General features: G+C 43.8%; 1 protein-coding gene across 3 annotated transcripts in view; it reads left to right on the top strand.

Moving 5' to 3' along the window:
- Positions 1-21,162, top strand: part of LOC126339830 (fatty-acid amide hydrolase 2-A-like) — a 168,276-nt gene that overhangs the window by 67,001 nt on the left and 80,113 nt on the right. The window lies entirely within an intron of this gene.

Raw genomic sequence — 21,162 nt, 5'->3', positions numbered from 1 at the left:
CGTTGATCACGTCATTGTATAGAGAGTGCTACGGGAGTACCAGTTGTTTCCGTACCATGTACAGCGTGTGCAGGCACTATCAGCAGCTGATTGGCCTCCACGGGTACACGTCTGCGAATGGCTCATCCAACAATGTGTCAATTCTCATTTCAGTGCAAATGTTCTGTTTACAGATGAGGCTACATTCCAACGTGATCAAATTGTAAATTTTCACAATCAACATGTGTGGGCTCACGAGAATCTGCACGCAATTGTGCAATCACGTCATCAACATAGATTTTCTGTGAACTTTTGGGCAGGTATTGTTGTTGGTGATGTCTTGATTGGGCCTCATGTTCTTCCACCTACGCTCAGTCGAGCACGTTATCATGATTTCATACGGTATACTGTACCTGTGCTGCTAGAACATGTGCCTTTACAAGTACGACACAACATGTGGTTCATGCACGATGGAGCTCCTGCACATTTCAGTCGAAGTGTTCGTACGCTTCTCAACAACAGATTCGGTGACGATGGATTGGAAGAGGCTGACCAATTCCATGGTTTCCACGCTCTCCTGACCTCAACCCTATTGACTTTCATTTATGGGAGCATTTGAAAGCTCTTCTCTACGCAACCCCGGTACCAAATGTAGATACTGTTCGTGCTCGTATTGTGGACGGCTGTGATACAATACGCCATTCACCAGGGCTGCATCAGCTCATCAGGGATTCCATGCGACGGAGGTTGGATGCATGTATCCTCGCTAACGAAGGACATTTTGAAAATTTCCTGTGACAAAGTGTTTGAAGTCACGCTGGTACGTTCTGTTGCTGTGTGTTTCCATTCCATGATTAATGTGATTTGAAGAGAAGTAATAAAATGAGCTCTAACATGGAAAGTAAGTGTTTCCGGACACATGTCCACATAACATATTTTCTTTCTTTGTGTGTGATGAATGTTTCCTGAAAGTTTGCACGTACCTTTTTGTAACACCCTGTGTAACTTACAGTATAATGGAAAGTGAAACGTTCCCGTCTCCTCTATATATCTTTTGCTTCGCAACCTTCTCTTCTACAATAACCTATGAAACCTTCCCTTGGGATTTCTATCACTTGCTTAATAATAACAAATCAAATCTTCCCATTTGGAATTAATTCTCTTTCTCAATAATAATAAGTGCAATCTTTTCATGCAAATTTAAATTCTGCTTATTAAAAGTGATCTGCTGATTATTTCGACGAAACATAGAATGTGTCGTCGTCGTGGGCCTCAGTCGTTACCTGCAATAACCCAAAACTGTTCCTTACCTTTTTTCCTGTTACTGGATCGCCATCTGACTGCTACACCGAACTACTACATGAATATACTTACTCTGTTTTACTGTACTCTATTAGCTGCTGGTGGGCTGTCATAATAAGTAGCTGTATTTATTACCAAAGCTGACGTTATTCTTTAATAGCAAAGCTGACGTTATTCTTTAATTAATTTGACGGAAGTTACGTAATTCATAGTTAAACTTTTTCTTTTGCAAAGTTTTACGTTGATGGTTTTTGGAATGGATTATAATCAGTAACGCAATATTGGTGACAAAAATTAATTATATTCTGGAAACGATTCTTCAAATATTTACTGTTGGTAATGAAATGATTTTACAAACGTTCAAATGGGACTTACTTTTTACAATAATCTTACAATTAGCATTGCGCAAACATACCTTCAGTAGTCTTGAGTCCCTCTCTATACATCCGCTTATAATCTCTTGTAAATCAGAGCTCGTGGCTGGCAGGCACACCGCTCCTCTCAACCTCTCACTTCAGACCTGCCACCGACTCGCTTCACATCTCGCTTACTACTGACTTCCTACGAACGTTAAAAGTGCAGTCTCTCCCACCAGCAATGCTTTCTGGTGTAGACAATCCCTGCAAGCATTACAAAATGTATCAATGCGCGGCCTTTCCGCTCTTTTCTTAAAAGGTATCCATACGCGGTCTCTCTCGCTCTTTTTAAAATTATATCAATGTGCGGTCTCTCCCGCCAACAATACTTTGGTGCAGACATTCCCTGCTATCACAATTATTTCCAAAATGACAAATATTAATTCTTCCTACTTAATCCTATTAATAAAATATAAACATCTTTCATAAATTGTGGACAATAGACAATAGAAATATACACGTCTTACAAAAGTAACACATCGTGGAAAATTTGTGGTGAGTTCCTATGGGACTAAACTGCTGAGGTCATCAGTCCCTAGGCTTACGCACTACTTAAACTAAGTTACGCTGAGGACAACAAACACACCCATGCCCGAGGGAGGACTCGAACCTCCGACGGGGGTTAGCCCCGCGAACCGTGACAAGGCGCCATAGACCGCACGGCTATCACGCGTGGCCTACACATCTTAGAAGATAAGTTTAATGTGCTCTGGTTATACTCAAAAGTGATATGAAGGTGCGTGCAGATGTAGAAAATATCGGCCAGGAATGCTGGTCATGAATCTCAAGAGCGGCTATCTCTTTATGAGTGGAGTGGAAAAAGCTTCTGTCCACAAGTCGGCAATGTTTTATAAAGCACCGCTCGTGCGAAATTCATCTTGCGCCTTTTTTCACATGAGGTCCTGCGAACCTTGGACGAGGGGCAAAAGACCGATTCCATATTACTAGATTTCCATAAAGCATCTGTCGCGGTATCACACTGCCGATTGTCAACGAAGGTACAAGCGTACGGAATGGGTCCCCATGTACGTGAGTTCTTAAGTAACAGAACCCAGTTATGTTGTACTCGACGGCGAGTGTACGTCAGAGGTACAATGTCGTCAGGAGTGCGCAGGGGACCGCTGTTATATTCTAAGGACAGGGTAAATAGCAGTCTGCGGCTGTTTGCTGATGATACTGTGGTGTGTGGGAAGGTGTCGTCGTTGAGTAACAAGATGACTTGGACCAAATTTCTAGTTGGTGTGTTGAATAGCAACTAGCTCTAAATGTAGGAAAGTGTAAGTTAATGCAGATGAGTAGGAAGAACAAACCTATAATGTTCGGATACAGTATTGCTAGTGTCCTGCTTGACACAATCAAGTTGTTTAAATATCTGGGCTTAATGTTGCAGAGCGATATGAAATGGAACGAGCATTACCGAAGGTAATGGGTCAGTGTGACTTGAGCAGACGTGCAGGATGCCTCGCAGACGCATGAACGAACCATGCCATCAAATCAGAGAGGTTGAAAGAGGGCACGTTATTGGCGTGCGATGCATCCACCCGGGAAATGGCTGCTCATGTGGGATGAGATGGTTCGGCAGTGCAACGGGTGTGTGCACCCGTAGAGAAAACGACGAATTGGATCAGGTCGCTTTACCGAGACCAACTTCCGAACAGGTCGACACTCCATCGAATGGCATTGCAGGACAGGTCTGCATACCCCCTCGTCTCTGGAGCAACAGTGGAACAGTGTAACGTATGGTATATTATTAGGAGTGACAGTCCGTTACCGTTTATTAAGGCTCGGGTTACGCGCGCATCTGCCTCTTCTCCGCCTATCTTTGACCAATGTGCAGAAACATGCTACGTGGGAATGGGCGTACGGAACGATGTCATCTGAGACAGGAATGGAATCAGATATTGTTTTCAGAAGCATCCACGCTCTTGTTTTTTGAAAATGATTGCTGCATTTTGCTTCGCCGCAGACATGGGTAGCGGCATCACAGTGACTACATTTGCACAAGACATACAGCGCCAACTCAAGGCCTTATGGTGTGGTGTGCTATTGTGTACAACCACAAATCACAGCCGGTGCGTGACCAGTGTGCTGTGATCAGTGTGACCTATGTGAATGACATCCTGCGACCTGTAGCCATACCTTTTATGCACAACAACGCAGACACCAATTTTCAGTAAGACAATGCACGACCACATGTTGCTGCAACACTTGCCTCTCCCGCCAGATCACAAGATTTGTCGCCAGTCGAAAATGTATGGGATATGGTGAAACGACAGGTGCAGCGCTATGACCCAATGCCGACCACCACAGACGAACTTTGGAACCAGGTGAATGCAGTATGTATGTCATCACGCATGGAACAAGTTATCAGGATCCATAGTGGACCCTGTACCTCCTAGGCAAGATGACACATGCTGATCGCAGGTGACTAAATACTAACAATTTCTGCAGAGCATACCAATGTACATGTCCTGTGAATATGAATGTCCTGTCTCTAGCCGTTAAAGGTGTTCTGTTTTTTCTGAACATGAGTGTAATTTAGTTGACACCTGGATCAAAACTGAACTCTCACAAACACAGTAGTTTCGTAGTCAGAACGCCAGACGATTACAACGATGTCATTGTTTATTTTATGCTGTTAAAATTCACAAGACTTACGTAAAATTTACGTAAACGTCAGTTTTAAAATTTCTAAGTGCTCGACTAAGCCGGTGACGTAACAAGACCGGTCAATGAAGACCAAAAAATGTTCGAACGTGGGGGAATAATTCCTGCAGTCGCAAATTTTTGTACAGTGTTTGGAGAGGGTGCCACGAAACAACATACTAGACACCATGACCGGCGGGCGCGGGAATGCGCGCACGTTTGGCCAGTACTGAACTTTTTTCTTGAATAACTCTAAAACTACGGCGTCTAGAGAAAACGCATCTCCGTCCAAAATTTAACTATATTAGATATTTTACAAAACGCTTCTGTTAATTTTCTAATAGTTTGCTCGTAGCAAGCGAGAGAATATGAAAATCTTGCTCATGGTTTTTGAAGAGCAGATAAAATATTGCAGGCTGCATAAAACGACATCGGTAGGGGTATCTGAATCGTCTTGTAGTCACCCTGCGTACAGAATGTAGATGGCGTTAGTTTTACCTACCCCGTGTGGATGTGCTGAAATGTTAATCATTGGCACATTTAAACACGAGATACACACCACGAAAATTTGATGTCTGTTGCTTGCCGTCATGGTGTTACGATTTTAAAAGGCTAGCTGTGTAAAATGTTTCATCAAAATCAACTTTATGAGTAAGCCAGTCAGTGATGTATATCGTCTGTCCTTTAACGTCCTCCACTGCAATGTGTTCAGTATTTCCGTTACATTCTCATGGTAACTAAACAAACCTGTGACGAATCGTATAGCTATTCTTTGAATCTGTTCTAATTGTTCCGTTATCATCACTTGTTAGTGGTCTCAGGCTGACGTGCAATACTGAAGAATCTGTCGAATGACTGTCTTGTAGGAAACTTGTTTCGTGGATAAATTACACTCCTCAGGATTCTGTCACTGAATGTTTGGCTAGAATCTGATCCCCTTGCGGTTACCTTTACCTGGTCTTTCTATCTTAAATCACAGCGAATAGAAACCCATCTTTCTCAACAATTCGTAAACTCGTATTTTCTGGCTATTGTAGTTCTTGCATTCCAAATTACCAGAACGGATTCCAGTTTTACATTATTTTCCGCACGAATACGCTACACTACTGGCCATTAAAATTGCTTCACCAAGAACAAATGCATATGATAAACAGGTATTCATCGGACAAATATATTGTACTAGAACTGACATGTGATTATATTTTCATGCAATTTGAGTGCATAGATCCTGAGAAATCAGTACCCAGGACAACCACCTCTGGCCGTAATAACGGCCTTCATACGCCTGGGCATCGAGTCAAACAGAGCTTGGATAACGTGTACAGGTACAACTGCCCATGCAGCTTCAACACGATACCACAGTTCATCAAGAGTAGTGACTGGCGTATTGTGACGAACCAGTTGCTCGGTCACCATTGCCCAGACGTTTTCAATTGTTGATAGATCTGGAGAATGTGCTGGCAAGGGCAGCAGTCGAACATTTTCTGTATCCCGAAAGGCCCGTACAGGACCTGCAAAATGCGGTCGTGCATTATCCTGCTGATATGTGGGGTATCGCAGGTATCGAATGCGACCATCATGATGCTGTAAACAGAACCTGGATTCATTCGAAAAAATGACGTTTTGTCATTCGTGCATCCAGGGTCGTACACCATCGCAGGCGCTCCTGTTTGTGATGCAGCGTCAAAGGTAACCGCAGCCGTGATCTCCGATCTGATAGTCCATGCTGCTCCAAACGTCGTCGAACTATTCGTGCTGATGGTTGTTGTCTTGCAAACGTCCCCATCTGTTGACTCAGGGATCGAGACGTGGCTGCACGAACCGTTACAACCAAGGGGAAAGATGCGAGCACGGCGTTCCGTATTAACCTCCTGAGCCCACTCATTCTATATTCTGCTAACAGTCATTGGATCTCGACCAACGCGAGCAGCAATGTCGCGATACGACAAACCGCAATCGCGATAGGCTACAATCCGACCTTTATCAAAATCGGAAACGTGATGGTACGCATTTCTCCTCCTTACACGAGGCATCACAACAACGTTTCATCAGGCAACGCCGCTCAACTGCTGTTTGTGCATGAGAAATGGGTTGGAAACTTTTCTCATGTCAGCACGTTGTAGGTGTCGCCACCGGCGGCAACCTTGTGTGAATGCTTTGAAAAGCTAATCATTTGTATATCACAGCATCTTCTTTCTGTCGGTCAAATTTCGCGTCTGTAGCACGTCATCTTCGTGGTATAGTAATTTTAATATACAATAAACTGTTGATACGTCAATGTAACTCTCTGAAGAATGGACATAGGTGCCTGTAACACCGAAATGGCAGGAGGAGACAAAATGAAACTTCACGGGTCCAGAGGGTAAGTGATGTTATTGAAGTGATTAGAAAATCAAGACAAATTTACAAAGACCTTAGCAGTGTGAGCCCACTTATTAATATGACTATGCATACACTTTGGCCAAGTTGCGTTTCCTGATTCCACTTGGAAGGGAGTGTCACCATCTGAGGTAGACTGACGCACAACTGTTGTAATTGGTCCTCGATATCCTGAATGTTGACGCTGGGACGGAGATGGCGTCAGTCTTCTGGCTGGCTTTGATGCTGCCCGACACACATCCCTCTCCTGTGCCTACCATTTCATCTCAGAGTAGCACTCGCAGCCTACATCCTTCCTCGATTATTTGCTGGATGTTTTCTGATCTCTGTCTTCCTCTACAGTTTTTACACTCTACAGCTCCCTCTGGTAGCATGGAAGTTATTCCGTAATGTTTTAACATATGTCCTACCATTCTGTCCCTTTCTCTCGTCGGTGTTATGTTTTCCATACATTCCTCTCCTGTCCGACTTCTGGGGAGAACCTCCTCATTCCTTACCTTATCAGTCCACCTAATTTTTGACATAATTCTGTAACACCACATCTCAAATGCTTAGATTCTCTTCTGTACCTGTTTTCACACAGTTCATGTCCCACTACCATAAAACGCTTCGCTCTAAACGTACATTATCAGACATTTCTTCCTCAGATTAAGGCCTATGTTTGATACTAGTAGACTTCTCTTCGCCAAGACTGTCCTTTTCGACAGCGCTTGTCTGTCTTTTATCTTCTCCTTGCTCTGACCGTCGTGGTTTATTTTGGTGCCTAGGTCGCAGAACTTCTCCATCACCAATCCTGATATTTTCTCGCTGATCACATTTCTGCTACTTTTCATTACTTTCGTCTTTCTTCGACTTACTCTCGGTCCATATTCTGTACTCATTAGACCGTCATTCCAGTCAATAGATCACTTTCACTGATGATAGCAATGTTCTATCGTGGACAAATCTGGGGATCTTGCTGTGCACGGGTGTACCCCAGCCTCACGCAGGCTGTTCATAGGTACACGTGCCAAGTGGGACCCAACATTGTTCTGTTGAAAAATGTCAGAATGGTACTGTATCATGAGAGGTAACATATGAGGACACAGAGTGTCCGTGATGCACCGTTGTGGCATTCCCTGAATAACTATTAGCCGTGATTCACGGCTGAAAACAATGTGACGCCATTCATAAACAGTCCATGCTTCCCGGTTACTGCACCACTCAAAACGTAGGCTATTGTGTTGTGGTGCTAATTTTGGAAATTTGTGGTAAGGTCTTATGGGACCAAACTGCTGAACTCATCGGTCCCTAAGCTTACAGACTACTTAATCTAGCTTACATTAACTTACGATAAGGACAACACACGCACCCATGACCGACTCGAACCTCCGATGGGGGGAGCCGCGCGAACCGTGACAAGGCGCCCATAGACCGCTCGGCTACCCTGCGCGGCTGTGGTGTTAATACCAGCCTACACGCGAGACGGAAATTCCCTAGTCCGCTTGCTGCTAGTCTCCAACCAACAATGGCGAGATGACACAGAAGGTTGCAGCAGAGAGTCTGTTACCTGTTATCAGATCGCAGTCTCAGATGTGAAGGGGTTACCATGTGCTTGGTGAAAAATAAGACGATCCTCCCATGTGGTGCACAGACGTTGTCGACTGGAATCTTGACGTCTAGTATGCCTGCACTCACACTACCATACAGTGTAACATCGGAGAACTGACACATCTCAATGACCCAAAATCTGAATATTACGTGATGCGAAGAGACGGCCAAATGGAAACGCAAATTGAAACACCTGTCAAACTTTGTCGGGTGGTGATAATGCTGTCTCAATGGGTACGTAGCATCTCTGTGTCCTTCACACTGATCACTCTACATCTGACAATGTTCACGCCCCTTACGTAGCCTAGCAGGCCTGGACAACACTAATCACCAACAATACTAATCCACAAAAGTGGAGAATTGCAGCTCCAACTATTTACGACCACGCCGGTGGTGTGTGCGTGTAAGAAGTTACATTGACATCTGACCATGTCATCTGGGTGCTTCACTCTTTTGGCAGACAGTGTACTATACGCCCCAGAGTGATTCCATGAGTAGTCTGGGTTAGGAACTGCGTAATACCTACGCACGTTAGCCACGCATGTCTGTCATCTCACAGTCCATGTTCCGCATGGAGCAGGCTGCTAATGGTCACCCAATTATTTCCGTCTTCTCCTCAGTGGACTATAATGGGTTGTCAGATTCTCGTAAAGTGTGTGATGTTGTTCCTTGCTGAAGTGACCAATGGGATTCCACTAACCTCTCTGCCAGTGATCTGACTATGTTTTCCTCTGTGTTTATACGTTTTTCTGAATTTTTATCTGGAAAATGTTAATGTTCTATCTTTAAAGTGGATGCCTGGTATGCTGCTGTTGCTTCCAGAGTCATTTTACCCTCGAGTTATTGGGTCTGCGCCTTTCAATGATGGTGTGGTCTAACAGTTATGTGACGTTGGCTATTGCCCCATGGACAGCAGTAGCTAGAGCGATTAGGGCTTGATAGACTTGGTGAGTGTTAGTAATCGCGTTGGTATCAGGGACATGAATACCAAGCAACTCCATGAACAGCTCAGTTAGTGCGCTTGTCGAGGCTGTGGTGAATATCTTGCTTGATTATCTTCATATTTATACGATCTGAAGATGGGTGGCTAGACATAAATCAACTAAAGCAAGGCGACGCATAAAAATCACCTTTGAAGATTACAATATTTCCCAGTTGCTAATAACTACAGCACATTTCTAGCTTGTCAACAAATTCGTCGTATGTTTCAACGCCGACTGTGCCCAGTCTCCTTCATACAAGGTAACTTCGCCAAAGAGCAGAAAATGCATTGAAAGCAGACAACTTTTCGAAAAAGTAATATGGTGTGTATAACACACTGCCGGAAAAAATTGCAGTAGCAAAAAATAATTAATATAGAGTAAAGAAATTTCAGGAATACATTTGCTAGATAGCATATTTAAGTGAGTGACATTGCAAGATCACAGGTTAAAGTAACCGCGAGATAACTCATTACAAATGTGAAATGCTGGTACATTAATAACCGGTTAACCACCGGAATGTTGAATGCAAGCATGAAAACGAGCGTACATTGTGTTATACAGGCGCCAAATGTCAGTTTCTTGGACAGTTCCATGGCTGTTACAGTTGATCGGTCAATACAATACAGAGACGGTTAATGGTAGATCTGTCGTCCGAGGGCGTAACATATGTTCTCGATTGGAGACAGATCTGGTGATCGACCATACCAACACAACATGCTGACACTCTGTAGAGCATGTTTGGCTATAACAGCGGTATGTGGGTGAGCGTTGTCCCATTGGAAAACACCGCCTGGAAAGTTGTTCATGAGCGGCAGCACAACACGTCGAATCATCAGATTGACGTACAAATGAGCTGTAAGGTTACCTCGGATAACCACGAGAGTGGTCCTGCTGTCATACGAAATCGAGCCCCAGACGATAACTATATATGTAGGTCCAGTGTGTTTATCACGCAGACAGGTGAGCTCTCCACGTCCAATCTCAAAGGTAACGAACGCTCACGACCGTTACAGCCGGCGTTTAAAGCCAACCTATTTTGCAGCCTCATAGTGGCGCTATTATTGGCATTCTAATGCGACTGGCATGAAATATTATGTTCTTGTATAATGACTTTTCTGGATACTATATATCTACTCTGTAGGAAACAGCATGGGTTTCGAAAAAGACGGTCGTGTGGAACCCAGCTCGCGCAATTCGTCCACGAGACTCATAGGGCCACAGACACGGGTTCACAGGTAGATGCCGTGTTTCTTGACTTCCGCAAGGCGTTCGATACAGTTCCCCACAGTCGTTTAATGAACATATAAGTAAGAGCATATGGACTATCAGACCAATTGTGTGATTGAAGAGTTCCTAGATAACAGAACTCAGAATCTCATTCTCAATGGAGAGAAGTCTTCCGAAGTAAGAGTGATTTCAGGTGTGCCGCAGGGGAGTGTCGTAGGACCGTTGCTGTTCACAATATACATATATGAACTTGTGGATGACATCGGAAGTTCACTGAGGCTTTCTGCGGATGATGCTGTGGTGTATCGAGAGGTTGTAACAATGGAGAATTGTACTGAAATGCAGGAGGATCTGCAAGCGAATTGACGCATGGTGCAGGGAATGGCAATTGAATCTCAATGTAGACAAGTGTAATGTGCTGCGAATACATAGAAGGAAAGATCCCTTATCATTTAGCTACAATATAGCACGTCAGCAAATAGAAGCAGTTAATTACATAAATTATATGGGATTACGCATTAGGAGTGATTTTAAATGGAATGATCATATAAAGCTGGTCGTCGGCAAGGCAGATGCCAGACCGAGATTCATTGGAAGAGTCCTAAGGAAATGCAATCCGAAAACAAAGGAAGTAGGTTACAGTACGCTTGTTCGCCCACTGCTTGAATACTGCTCAGCAGTGGGGGATCCGTACCAGATAGGGTTGATAGAACAGAGAGAGAAGATCCAACGGAGAGCAGCGCGCCTCGTTACAGGAACATTTAGTAATCTCGAAAGCGTTACGGAGATGATAGATAAACTCCAGTGGAAGACTCTGCAGGAGAGACGCTCAGTAGTTCGGTACGGGCTTTTGTTAAAGTTTTGAGAACATACCTTCACCTAAGAGTCAAGCAGTATATTGCTCCCTCCTACGTATATCTCGCAAAGAGACCATGAGGATAAAATCAGAGAGATTAGAGCTCACACAGAAGCTTACCGACAATTCTTTTTTCCACGAACGAGACTGGAATAGAAGGGAGAACCGATAGAGGTACTCAAGGTACCCTCCGCCACACACCGATAGGTTGCTTGCGGAGTATGGATGTAAATGTAGATGTAGATGTAGAAATATGAACACTGCTACCAACTTTCTTTTATGTCGCACAACTGCTTCTTTGTGTTGCGATTTCTTCCGTCAGTATACTTCGCACAAGCCTTTAACACGATCAACAATCTGACTTCCATTACGTGTAAAGCTGCAGGTAAGTCGATGTCATGACAGTGGACTAAAGTCGACGGCTAAAGAAAAAAAAGAATGATAGTTCTTCCCGATGTAGTCACGATGTTGTTTTTACAATATCCGAACAAAAATAGTTTTTCGAAAAACACCCACAAGGGCACTAAATTGCCTCTATAACGGAAGCAATTACTCACATGTAAAGTGGTAGTTGATGCGTCATTCTGGTGCTAGAAAAACTGCCGAACGTCTGAGCGACCTCGACCCGAATGTGGGCTCGCGTGCGCGGTGAGGTGCCGCCTTTTCCGCCGCTGTGGGCGGCAGCGTTGGAGTGACAGCCATTATGAGAGAGCTACCGGCTCCATCAGCACTACTGCGCGCAAAGCATGTCCTTCGTTAATGAGATTTTCACTCTGCAGCGGAGTGTGCGCTGATATGAAACTTCCTGGCAGATTAAAACTGTGTGCCGGACCGAGACTCGAACTCGGGACCTCTGCCTTTCGCGCGCAAGTGTTCTACCAACTGAGATACCCAAGCACGACTCACGCCTCGTCCAAACAGCAAAGGTCCGGCACACAGTTTTGATCTGCAAGGAAGTTTCATGTCAGCGCACACTCCACTGCAGAGTGAAAATCTCATTCTGGAAACGTCCCCCAGATTGTGGCTAAGCCATGTCTCCGCAACCTCCTTTCTTTCAGGAGTGCTAGTTCTGCAGGGTTCACAGGAGAGCTTGTGTAAAGTTTGGAAGGTAGGAGACGAGATACTGGCAGAAGTAAAGCTGTGTGGAGGGGGCGTGAGTCGTGCTTGGGTAGCTCAGTTGGTAGAGCACTTGCCCGCGAAAGGCAAAGGTCCCGAGTTCGAGTCTCGGTACGGCACACAGTTTTAATCTGCCAGGAAGTTTCACTTCCTTCGTTGTTATACTATTATAACATGAAAAAAGAAACGTGGTGCTACACGCTTACTCTGTGAAAGTCATCTCTTCCTTCTCTGCCAGCGTGTTCAGTGAGCTGAAGTCTGATTAAAATTACTTGATAGTTGTCACTTCACGCGATGGAGCTGTCTTTCTCAATCATAGTGTTCAACGTCATGCGTGAATTGTCCGCCACTGCGAAACTGCTACAACAAATTGTCAGTTCACTTCCAATCCTTGTGTGGCTTTTTTTTTCGATGCGTTGAGTGCCGAATCATCAGTCTGGCCCTTTTGTTTTGCATTTCATCAGACACGGTAACTGTGCAGTTCTAAAGCATCGACTGCACACAGAGCAGCGCAGCGCCACGAAACAGCATCAAGAAGGCGCTGACCCGTGAGCCAATGGAAAGAGCGGATCTCCAGTAAGACAGTGTTTAGCGCCCCCTGTCAAAGCTGACTTAACTAGCCGCCCATCGCCAGTCGGGCCAGTTCGGTCGCAGACTTCAAGAGTATCAGTACTGAGTGATAGGTAGACGGTATTCAGCCTGCGTTCTGCGAGTAGAAGTATGTGTAAAGGTAATTGCATGTAGTAGGCACAGGAAGCACATACGCCATCTCATAACGAGAAGTTAAGTTTCTGTCCTTTTTAGAAATAAAGCGTTCTGTCAATCTGCAAGTGTTACTTCTCTTCTTGGTTGTTAGTGTCCCACACTAAACGACACAACAATAACCATTGAAAAGCAACACGCACAATACGATGGTAACGAAATACGCACGTTTCATACACAAAACTGGATGATTGACTGATCTGGCCTTGTAACAATAACCAAAACGGCCTTGCTGTGCTGGTACTGCGAACGGCTGAAAGCAAGGAGACACTACGGCCGTAATTTTTCCCGAGGGCATGCAGCTTTACTGTAAGATTAAATCATGATGGCGTCCTCTTGGGTAAAATATTCCGGAGGTAAAATAGTCCCCCATTAGGATATCCGGGCGGGGACTACTCAAGGAAATGCTTTTATCAGGAGAAAGAAAACTGCCGTTCTACGGATCGGAGCGTGGAATGTCAAATCCCTTAATCGGGCAGGTAGGTTAGAAAATTTAAAAAGGCAAATGGATAGGTTAAAGTTAGATATAGTGGGAATTAGTGAAGTTCAGTGGCGGGAGGAACAAGACTTCTGGTCAGGTGACTACAGGGTTATAAACACAAAATCAAAGACGGGTAATGCAGGAGTAGGTTTGATAATGAATAGGAAAATAGTAATGCGGGTAAGCTACTACAAACAGCATAGTGAACGCATTATTGTGGCCAAGATAGATACGAAGCCCACACCTACTACAGTAGTACAAGTTTATATGCCAACTAGCTCTGCAAATGGCGAAGGAATTGAAGAAATGTGTGATGAAATAAAAGAAATTATTCAGGTAGTGAAGGGAGACGAAAATTTAATAGTCATGGGTGACTGGAATTCGAGTGTAGGTAAAGGGAGAGAAGGAAACGTAGTAGGTGAATATGGATTGGGGCTAAGAAATGAAAGAGGAAGCCGCCTGGTAGAATTTTGAACAGAGCACCACTTAATCATAGCTAACACTTGGTTTCAGAATCATGAAAGGAGGTTGTATACATGGAAGAACTCTGGAGATACTAAAAGGTATCAGATAGATTATATAATGGTAAGACAGAGATTTAGGAACCAGGTTTTAAATTGTAAAACATTTCCAGGGGCAGATGTGGACTCTGACCACAATCTATTGGTTATGAACTGTAGATTAAAACTGAAGAAACTGCAAAAAGGTGGGAATTTAAGGAGATGGGACATGGATAAACTGAAAGAACCAGAGGTTGTACAGAGTTTCAGGGAGAGCATAAGGGAACAATTGACAGAAATGGGGGAAAGAAATACAGTAGAAGAATGGGTAGCTTTGAGGGATGAAGTAGTGAAGGCAGCAGAGGATCAAGTAGGTAAAAAGACGAGGGCTAGTAGAAATCCTTGGGTAACAGAAGAAATATTGAATTTAATTGATGAAAGGAGAAAATATAAAAATGCAGTAAATGAAGCAGGCAAAAAGGATTACAAACGTCTCAAAAATGAGATCGACAGGAAGTGCAAAATGGCTAAGCAGGCATGGCTAGAGGACAAATGTAAGGATGTAGAGGCTTATCTCACTAGGGGTAAGATAGATACTGTCTACAGGAAAATTAAAGAGACCTTTGGAGAAAAGAGAACCACTTGTATGAATATCAAGAGCTCAGATCGAAACCCAGTTCTAAGCAAAGAAGGGAAAGTAGAAAGGTGGAAGGAGTATATAGAGGGTCTATACAAGGGCGATGTACTTGAGGACAATATTATGGAAATGGAAGAGGATGTAGATGAAGATGAAATGGGAGATACGATACTGCGTGAAGAGTTTGACAGAGCACTGAAAGACTTGAGTCGAAACATGGCCCCCGGAGTAGACAACATTCCATTGGAACTACTGACGGCCTTGGGAGAGCCAGTCCTGACAAAACTCTACCATCTGGTGAGCAAAATGTATGAGACAGGTGATACCCTCAGACTTCAAGAAGAATATAATAATTCCAATCCGAAAGAAAGCAGGTGTTGACAGATGTGAAATTACCGAACTATTAGTTTAATAAGTCACGGCTGCAAAATACTATCGCGATTTCTTTACAGACGAATGGAAAAACTAGTAGAAGCCGACCTCGGGGAAGATCAGTTTGGATTCCGTAGAAATACTGGAACACGTGAGGCAATACTGACCTTACGACTTATCTTAGAAGAAAGATTAAGGAAAGGCAAACCTACGTTTCTAGCATTTGTAGACTTAGAGAAAGCTTTTGACAATGTTGACTGGAATACTCTCTTTCAAATTCTAAAGGTGGCAGGGGTAAAATACAGGGAGTGAAAGGCTATTTACAATTTGTACAGAAACCAGATGGCAGTTATAAGAGTCGAGGGACATGAAAGGGAAGCAGTCGTTGGGAAGGGAGTAAGACAGGGTTGCAGCCTCTCCCCGATGTTATTCAATCTGTATATTGAGCAAGCAGTAAAGGAAACAAAAGAAAAATTCGGAGGCATATTAAAATCCATGGAGAAGAAATAAAAACTTTGAGGTTCGCCGATGACATTGTAGCTCTCTCGGAGACAGCAAAGGACTTGGAAGAGCAGTTGAATGTAATGGACAGTGTCTTGAAAGGAGGATATAAGATGAACATCAACAAAAGCAAAACGAGAATAATGGAATGTAGTCGAATTAAGTCGGGTGATGCTGAGGGAATTAGATTAGGAAATGAGACACTTAAAGTAGTAAAGGAGTTTTGCTATTTGGGGAGGATATAAAATGTAGACTGGCAATGGCAAGGAAAGCGTTTCTGAAGAAGAGAAATTTGTTAACATCGAGTATAGATTTAAGTGTCAGGAAGTCATTTCTGTAAGTATTTGTATGGAGTGTAGCCATGTATGGAAGCGAAACATGGACGATAAATAGTTTGGACAAGAAGAGAATAGAAGCTTTCGAAATGTGGTGCTACAGAAGAATGCTGAAGATTAAATGGGTAGATCACATAACTAACGAGGAAGTATTGAATAGGATTGGGGAGAAGAGAATTTTGTGGCACAACTTGACCAGAAGAAGGAATCGTTTGGTAGGACATGTTCTTAGGTATCAAGGGATCACCAATTTAGTATTGGCGGGGCAGCGTGGAGGGTAAAAATCGTAGAGGGAGACCAAGAGATGAATAAACTAAGCAGATTCAGAAGGATGTAGGTTGCAGTAGGTACTGGGAGATGAAGAAGCTTGCACAGGATAGAGTAGCATGGAGAGCTGCATCAAACCAGTCTCAGGACTGAAGACAACAACAACAATACACAAAACTAGCCAAATTCTGTTTGATCCTTTCGCAAAGGACGCCATTCGGCGTCACATATTCAGTTACTATCCTCTCCTCCTCTTATTTTCTCTCCTTAACTTTCTTTTCTTGTTTGGAATCTGGCTGTATCGCCCAAAACCTGTAAGCGAGTGCCAACCAGAACTGCTCATCAGTTGGTATCGCGTCAGCTTCTAGAGCCAGTAGGAAGTTGCAGCAAACCGATGGAAGCGAAATTTTACAGTTTACTGTTAGTGCTGAAACTGAATTCTTTCTGTCTTTTGTTTGCACGTAGAGGTCTGCTTTAAACAACTGCCAAGAACAAAGAGAGCGTGATTGATAACTCTGCTGCAGGTTGGTGGCCGCCGGTTTTTCAGATACATTGTACATGACTAGGTTGTCGTTAGGATACGACACGAGTGTAAATTTGTTGCCCGAGGCAGGATTCGAACCTGTGACCATAGCAGCAGCGCGGTTCCAGACTGAAGCACCTAGAACCGCTCGGCCACATCAGCCGGCGAACATTGTTCAATATGTGTGTACCATCAACGGATTGAAGAATGGCAGCACACACCATCTCTGTCGTCTGTACTTCCCTTCGTAAGTATATATGCTTGCAGTCACATAAATTAGCCTTGCAATATCAGCTCTTTGTTATTTTGGGTCTCGATTCTTTCAGTATATAAAACGCCTCTTTTTTTTCTTTTTTTTGAAGCGGCCCGCCACGAATTACTTTCCTGTGCTAACCTCTTCATCTCAGAGTAGCACTTGCAACCTACGTCCTCTATTATTTGCTTGACGTATTCCAGTCTCTGTCTTCCTCTACAGTTTTTGCCCCCTACAGCTCCCTCTAGTACCATGGACGCCTCTTATTGGTACGATAACAATAATTCGACCATAAAGCTACTTATCTGTGAAAAGTAACTTTCCCTCCTTCGACGTATTTAAATGTTCATCTGTAGCAGCAACATTTAGTAACTGTTGCTACCACTAATAAACAAATGTCTAAAAACGTAGAAAATATGTTTGATGTTAGAGTTTTGTTTTTGTACAAAGAATAAAGAAACTGCGTTAGAAACCAACCAGACGAAAAGTGAGTCATACCAACGCGCACGCATAGACGACTCGTTAAGCTTTTAGAGGTCGCGCACCGATCGGGTCACGTGCTCAACTGGTCACGCACTGCCTCTACTACGTAAGGAATTTATGTTTCGTCATTGTATGCAAAACATGAGTAAATATAAGTATGTGACCGAGTAACAAAATGGGGCAACCGTGTTTGGCCCTGCCCATGTCCATATGTTGTGAGAAGTTGCTGGAATTGTTGATGTTTCGCGGCGGACTGTTCAGCGTGTGTAAAAGCAGTGGCGTAACACACGTAGTCACGAAAGACGACGTCGGAGAAAGATTCTGACTGAGAGTCATCGGAGACGCGTTTCACGGCTTGTGGAGCAGCATTGCCTCCAAACCCGAGTGGAATTGCTGGAGGCAGTGAATGAATTGCCATCCCCAACTATTTACGAGAAAACACTTCTACAGAAACTGCATGCAATGAATGTTTGGAGTCTGTCAGCGCGTAAGAGGACCTTGCTCACACAGCACATAAAGACGACAGCAGTGAATTTCGTCGGACTGGAAGAACTGTGACTGTTTTTTTTTTTAACATTCCCCACTCTATCTCGATTGTCCTGCAGAATCACCTGCCTTAAACCGCATAGAAAATCTGTGGGACATCCTCGAACAGCGGGTAAAACATCGACATCACCATTCCCACAATTTGGTGCAATTGCACGATCAAATCCTTAGCGATTGGCTTAACCTGGATACGATGTACCTGTGAAATCTCGTGGACTCACTTCCTAACCGAATCTAGGCGATTATCAAGTCCAGAGACGGAATTATACACTATTAAACTATGTTTATAATTGCTTCTCTAGGGGTGACTAAGTTTTGTCCGATGATCTTACCTACGCGAGATAACAATCAGATTTTAACAAACGGTCTATCATATCGTGACAAGAGGGTAAAGCCACGTTAAGAGCAGATCTGGTCTCAATTTTCAGTCACGATGTCGTCCTTCTATCTAAAATGAAAGGCCAGTATTAATTTACTGAATGCAGAGTATCGTTGTCTCTTACAGTTATTATATACACTACTGGCCATTAAAATTGCTACACCACGAAGATGACATGCTACAGACGCGAAATTTAACCGACGGAAAGAAGATGCTGTGATATGCAAAGATTAGCTTTTCAGAGCATTCACACAAGGTTGGCGCCGGTGGCGACACCTACAACGTGCTGACATGAGGAAAGTTACCAACCGATTTCTCATACACAAACAACAGTTGACTGGCGTTGCCTGGTGAAATGTTGTTGTGATACCTCGTGTAAGGAGGAGAAATGCGTACCATCACGTTTCCGACTTTGATAAAGATCGGACTGTAGCCTATCGCGATTGCGGTTTATCGTATCGCGACATTGCTGCTCGCGTTGGTCGAGATCCAATGACTGTTAGCAGAATATGGAATCGGTGGGTTCAAGAGGGTAATACGGAACGCCGTGCTGGATCCCAACGGCCTCGTATCATTAGCAGTGAAGATGACAGATCGGCATGGCTGTAACGGATCGTGCAATCACGTCTCGATCCCTGAGTCAACAGATGTTGACGTTTGCAAGACAACAACCATCTGCACGAACAGTTCGACGACGTTTGCAGCAGCTCGGAGACCATAGCTGCGGTTACCCTTGACGCTACATCTCAGACAGCAGCGCCTGCGATGGTGTACTCAACGACGGACCTGAGTGCACGAATGGCAAAACGTCATTCTTTCGGATGAATCCAGGTTCTGTTTACAGCATCATGATGGTCGTATCCGTGTTTGGCGACATCGCTGTGAACGCACATTGGAAGCGTGTATTCGTCATCGCCATACTGGCGTGTTACCTGGCGTGATGGATTGGGGTGCCACTGGTTACACGTCTCGGTCACCTCTTGTTCGAATTGACGGCACTTTGAACAGTTGACGTTACATTTCAGTTGTGTTACAACCCGTGGCTCTACCCTTCATTCGATCCCTGCGAAACCCTACATTTCAGCAGGATAATGCACGACCGCATGTTGCAGGTCCTGTACGGTCCTTTCTGGATACAGAAAATGTTCGACTGCTGCACATTCTCCAGATCTCTCACCAATTGAAAAGGTCTGGTCAATGGTGGCCGAGCAACTGGTTCGTCACAATATGCCAGCTACTACTCTTGATGAACTGTGGTATCGTGTTGAAGCTGCATGGGCAGGTGTACCTGTACTCGTCATCCAAGCTCTGTTTGACTCAATGCCCAGGCGTATCAAGGCCGTTATTATGGCCAGAGGTGGTTGTCCTGGGTATGATTTCTCAAGATCTATGCACCCAAATTCCGTGAAAATGTAATCACCTGTCAGTTCTAGTATAATATATTTGTCCAATTAATACCCCTTTATCATCTGCATTTCTTCTTGGTGTAGCAATTTTAATGGCCAGTAGTGTAACTGATATGCCTACCACCATTTATAAACTCGCTGTTTCGCCGCTGTTCTGATGTGTGTGTGGTAGTCATATTTTAATATTGTATCTTAAGATACACTGTGTTAACAGTTTTTAATTTTTGTACAACTGCGGACGAGCAGAGCAAATGTGATCTTATCTATCTTTCCACGTGTCTGCATTTTAACCATGTTCATCTCAAAGGTGTAAGGTTGTAAACAACTTCCAACTGTTTCTGATTTTCATTGGTTTCTGAATAAACATAGTCGGTAGTGAGTTTTCAGAGTGACTCGATGTTATTCGGTAATGGTTACTCGTAGTGTAATGCAAACTCCTTATGATAAATCGTCCTTATGTTTGAGAAATTTGGATAATCTGTAACAGCTCTGAACATTACTCAAGGACACAGAAACTAATCTCTGAATACCAAACAGACTTTTATATGAGTATCTGGTGAGAATTCATTTGTAGAGAGTGCTTGCGCTCTGCTGTATTTGCAATCCTGTGCGATTATGCTGAAAATCATGAAAAAGGATGTACATCAAATTTATTTTATACAGGGTGTTACAAAAAGGCACGTGCAAACTTTCAGGAAACATTCGTTACACACAAAGAAAGAAAATATGTTGTGTGGACATGTGTCCGGAAACGCTTACTTTCCATGTTAGAGCTCATTTTATTACTTCTCTTCACATCACATCAATCACGGAAAGGAAGCACACAGCGTGACTTCAAACACTTTGTCACAGGAAATTTTCAAAATGTCCTTCGTTAGCGAGGATACATGCATCCACCCTCCGTTGCATGGAATCCCTGATGCGCTGATGCAGCCCTGGTGAATGGAGTATTGTATCAGAGCCGTTCACAATACGAGCACGAACAGTATCTACATTTGGTACCGAGGTTGCGTAGAGAAGAGCTTTCAAATGCTCCCATAAATGAAAGTCAATAGGGTTGAGGTCAGGAGAGCGTGGAGACCATGGAATTGGTCCGCCTCTTCCAATCCGTCGTCACCGAATCTGTTGTTGAGAAGCGTACGAACACTTCGACTGAAATGTGCAGGAGCTCCATCGTGCATGAACCACATGTTGTGTCGTACTTGTAAAGGCACATGTTCTTG

This window comes from Schistocerca gregaria, chromosome 1 (assembly GCF_023897955.1).
Source record: "Schistocerca gregaria isolate iqSchGreg1 chromosome 1, iqSchGreg1.2, whole genome shotgun sequence".
Lineage (NCBI taxonomy): Eukaryota > Metazoa > Arthropoda > Insecta > Orthoptera > Acrididae > Schistocerca > Schistocerca gregaria.
This window is presented reverse-complemented; position numbering and strand designations above follow the sequence as displayed.